This window comes from Cannabis sativa, chromosome 5 (assembly GCF_029168945.1).
Source record: "Cannabis sativa cultivar Pink pepper isolate KNU-18-1 chromosome 5, ASM2916894v1, whole genome shotgun sequence".
Taxonomy (NCBI): domain Eukaryota; kingdom Viridiplantae; phylum Streptophyta; class Magnoliopsida; order Rosales; family Cannabaceae; genus Cannabis; species Cannabis sativa.
The window spans coordinates 68,195,125-68,200,734 of record NC_083605.1 but is presented as its reverse complement, the minus strand read 5'-3'; positions in this window follow the sequence as shown (position 1 = coordinate 68,200,734).

The window sequence follows — 5,610 nt, the reverse complement described above, 5'->3', positions numbered from 1 at the left end:
AAAAATACACCAAGATAAATATTTTACTATAATATTGATGTAATTTTTTTTAGATTATACTTGAGTTGAATTGTTTGGGAACTCCAGTTCAACAATTTGAGATCTGTCTTTCATAGATCTAAAAACTAAAGTGAGGACATTAGTTTCATGCAAATTAAATTAGATTTCTAGTTAAATTTTAGTTTCTTAGTAGTTTTTCTACACTTTTTTATGAATTCGAAGCAGCCCCTGTTTTGATTAATTCTGGTCGTCTTTTCAGGTGAAGTCGCCGGAATTAATATTGGTTCTCTTTCTCATTGAATTTTTATTTCAGTTGTGTTGGGTTGCTGCGTAGTTGCACGATGGTTGCACGATAGTTGCCCAGGAAGCATGGATCCTGAGTTGAAGGTGTGTGTAAGTGGTATTTGTGTAATTTTTTTTATTTGGGCTGTATATTTGTTTATTTGGCCAGCTGAAAGTATTTTTATAATATTGTTACTTTTTTTGGTTAAAACTGAAAAAAAAAACCCTTATTTATTTTCTTTACATGTAAAGGTAAATAAAAGTTTCACATTGTTTAAATATTATTTTAAATATAAGTCTCACATTGTTTAAAGATTATTTTATAGTGCTTAATATAGTATATAAATAAAGCTTATATATTTTTGGGAAAAAAACAAAAAAATACAAAAAAGGAAAAAAAATTACAAAAATACTTTGGGCCGGCCCATTAAACATTTATACAGTCCACATACAAATATTTACAAAAATACCACATGCACTAAGCCTTCAGCTGTACAGAGCGAACCATGAAGATGAAAATACGCGCTCGTTTCAAAACCGCAAAACAACCAAAATGAAACCAAAACGAGAAAAATACAACTATTAATTCTGGCAAAATCAACTGGAAAAGAATACCTGCAATGATCTAAACTGAAAATGACGAAAAAAAAAATCAGAAAAACTGTGAAGAAACTGAAATTACAAATTTGTTTTCTATTTTATTTGATCAAAATAACTCCCCCTAATATCGAAATCTATATTCATGAAATGTAGATCTGTAACAAACAGATCTGGAGCTCCCACTAAATCCAAAACAATGTATGATGTGAAAAATTTAAAAAAAAAACCTCATGAATAATACATCTACGTTATATACAGTTGCATTTTGATTTATTTTTTGTTTTGGTTGCCTTATAGTTGCATTATCGTTTTATGATAGTTTATATATTATGCAAGAATTTAATTTGATGGGGACTAAGAAATAGTAGTTATACATAGTAAGTTTTGTGCAAATAGTTGCATATTAATTTTATAGTGAAATAACATATGCAAGTAGCAAAACTATAACAAAACTACAAAACAATTGTATGCAAGTGCAAATAGTTGCCTTATAGTTGCATTATCGTTTTATGATAGTTTATATATTATGCAAGAATTTAATTTGATGGGGACTAAGAAATAGTAGTTATACATAGTAAGTTTTGTGCAAATAGTTGCATATTAATTTTATAGTGAAATAACATATGCCAGTAGCAAAACTATAATAAAACTACAAAACAACTGTATGCAAGTGCAAATAGTTGCCTTATAGTTGCATTATCGTTTTATGATAGTTTATATATTATGCAAGAATTTAATTTGATGGGTACTAAAAAATAGTAGTTATACATAGTAAGTTTTGTGCAAATAGTTGCATATTAATTTTATAGTGAAATAACATATGCAAGTAGCAAAACTATAATAAAACTACAAAACAACTGTATACAAACTAAAATACAGGAAAAACTCTTTGAACATCAACATCCATGATAAATCTCATTGTTACCCATTGATGATATAAAAATGGACAGGAAACAACTAGATAAAAAACATATTAAAAAAATACATATAGAAGGTGTAAAATTTCAAATATGGGAGAAAACCAAAAAGAAACCGAAAACAAACCTCGGTTCGAACATCAGCACCAACATTAGCTTTTTTCCCAGAAACGTTGACAATGAAATCTCTGCATTATTTGTTGAGCAAACATACATAAGAAGCACAATGATTTCTATACTCTTTCTGGCTTTATTCTCTACACAGTCGCTCCATATGTTATCAAGGTCCGTTTATTCGTAAGAATATATAAGAAACTAGCTTTACAATTAAAAATTAAAAATAAAAATAAAAGAAGAATTGTTATGTAAAAAAATTTAAAATTAAAAACTGAAATAAAATTAAAAAATTAAAAATTAAAAACTGAAATAAAATTAAAAATAAAAAGAAAAGAAGAAAAAAAGAGAGTGAAATGATGGATTGATTGATAGAAGTTAATCCTAGACCTAAGCAACAATATATAAGAAACTAGCTTTACAATTAAAAATTAAAAAATAAAAAGAAAATAAGAATTGTTATGGAAAAAAAAATTAAAAATTAAAAACTGAAAATAAAATTAAAATAAAAAATTAAAAACTTAAATAAAATTAAAAATTAAAAATTAAAAACTGAAATAAAATTAAAAATAAAAAGAAAAGAAAAAAAAAAGAGTGAAATGATGGATTGATTGATAGAAAATGAAAAAAGAGAGGGAATAGAGTAGGATTTGATTGATGATGGATGGAATGATGACTAAGTGGTATTTGTGTAATAAAAGCAACTTTGTAAGTAAAAATGTAGTCATAGGCGTGTGTGAGTAATTTTGTAATAAATTGTGTAAAATGGATTTTTCATGTAAAAATTTCTATATTTTTGAAGTCTCTAATTTTATTTATATATTATACGTATAGATTTTAAAAGTTATTTTAAGAATTTAAGTTTTCATTAGTTATTTAGTAGTAATTTTTGTAATAATTACTTCTAAATTAAATTTATTTATAAAATAATTTAAATTGATGGGTTATTTTGATGATTTTTTATTTTTGTTTACAATTTTGTAATAATAATTTGGAATAATGATTTTTATATTATATTTATTTATAAATTACCTTTTATATTTTAATTTTTATACACTTAACCTTTTTTATTTTATTTTTATTTATAAATTTAAGATGCCAGTTAATTTTACTGTCAAATATTAATTGGGATTGTCACTATGTACACATGCGTACACGTGACAGTAAAACTTCAAAGCCAATAAAAATATGTCATGTATACACATGTATGCACAGTAGTAATTCAGTTGGTAGTTAACGGTGAGATTTCACTGGTGACTCAAATTTGCAAAAAAAAAAATAATAATAAATAAAGTTAAGGGAGTTTTTTCACCAAAAAAAGATTAAGGGTAAAGAGTATAAAATTTAAACATAAAGAAGTTTCACCACCAATTATCAAAGAACACCTGATAAACCTGGCCACCACACTCTTGTCACATCCAAAGACAAGGCAAGTTTAGAAAGATTATTAGCTAAAGAGTCCGCAGAACAATTATAAAAGAAAATCTTAGAAACATTAACACGATTACAAATCTATCTATCTATCTACATATTTATATAAAGCTAAATGTTAGAGTTATGATGTGAAATTCTATAGTATTCTTAATCTATTTTTCTAATTTTAAGATAATTTTATTTTTTATAAATATATATATTATGTACATCACTTATTTTTTTCACATGTAATGATAAACAAAAATCTCATATTGTTTAAAAATTATTTTATAGTGCTTAATGTAGTATACAAATAAAGCTTTTTTTTTTTTTTCAAATATTAGTCTCAAATTTTATTTATATATTATATGTATAAATTTAAAAGTTATTTTAAAATTTTAATTTTCATTAATTATTTAGTAGTAATTTTTGCCATAACTACTTCTAAATTAAACTTATTTATAAATTAATTTTAAGTTGATAGGTTATTTTCATAATTTTTTAATTTTAGTTAATAATTTTACAATAATTATTTGAAATAATAAATTTTATATTATATTTATTTATAAATTACTCTTTATATTTTAATTTTTATATACTTAACAACCTTAACTTCACTTTTATTTACAAATTTAAGATGCCAGTTAAATTTTACTGTCAAAGGGTAATTGGGATTGTACACTCGTGTATACGTAACAGTAAAATTTTGAAACCAATAAATATCACGTATACACAGTGGCAATCCAATTGGTATTTATAAAGAGATTTTACTGGCGACTCAAATTTGTAAAAAAAAAATGGAATTAAGGGGGTTTTTCTACCAAAAAAAAAATTAAGGGGCTAAGCCTATAAAATTAAAATATAAAGGGGTTTCACCACCAATTATCAAAGAACACCCGGTAAACCCGGCACCACACTCTTGCAATATCCAAAGACAAGACAAGTTTAGAAAGATTGTTAGCTAAAGAGTTCGACGTATGATTACAAAAGAGAAACTTAAAAATATTAATACCATTACAAATCTATCTATATTTATATACATATATCTATCTATTCATATTACTTATCTATATATCTAAGCTAAATGTTAGAGTGATGATATGGAATTCTATAATTTTCCTAATTTATTTTTTTAATTTTGAGAGAGCTTCATTTTTTATAAAAAATATATATTATGGATATCACTTATAATTTTCTTCACATGTAATGGTAAACAAAAGTTCTACATTGTTTAAAATTTATTTTATAATGCTTAATGTAGTATACAAATTAAGTTTATATTTTTTTTTTCAAACATTAGTCTCTAATTTTATTTATATATTATATGTATAAATTTGAAAAGTTATTTTAAGAATTTAATTTTTCATTAGTTATTTAGTATTAATTTTTGTAATAATTACTCTTAAATTAAATTTATTTATATAAATTAATTTAAGTTGATAGATTATTTGATTTTTTTATTTTTAATTATTAATTTTGCAATAATTATTTAGAATAATAATTTTTATATTATATTTAATAAATAAATTACTTTTATATTTTAATATTTTTTATACACTTAACTCCCTTAACTTCTTTTTATTTGCAAATTTAAGATGCCGGTTAAATTTTACTGTCAAATGTTAACTGAGATTGTACACCTGTATACACGTGATAGTAAAACTTTGAAGTCAATAAAAATATGTCACATATACACATGTGTTCACAGTGGCAATCTAGTTGATATTTAACGGTGAGATTTCACTGGCGACTCAAATTTGCAAAAAAAAAAAAAGTGAAGTTAAGAGGATTTTTCTACCAAAAAAGATCAGGAGTTAAGCGTATAAAATTAAAACATAAGGGGATTTCAACACTAATTATCAAAGAACATCCAGTAAACTCGGCCACCACACTCTTGTCATTAGGGGTGAACAACGGTCGGTTTGGTCGGTTTTTTACACAAAAAAAATCCAAAATTCAGTTTTCGGTTTTTATGGTTCTAATCCGAAAATCGACCGACCATTATAAAAATATAAAAAAAAACCGATCGTTTTAATCCACGGTTTGGTCGGTTTAAACCGACCAAACCGAACTTAAAAAAAAAATAACTTTTTAAATTTTTTATAAATATTTGAAAACTAAAAAAATAAAGTATTGTATCAAATATCATATAATTTAAAAATAAAACTTTCTTAGTTAAATAAATAATGTAAAATAAACTTTTTTATATTTGTTGAAATTATTTGTGCTACTAATAGGATAATGAGTTATATTAAAAAACTAGTATTATTTTATGAATGTGTGT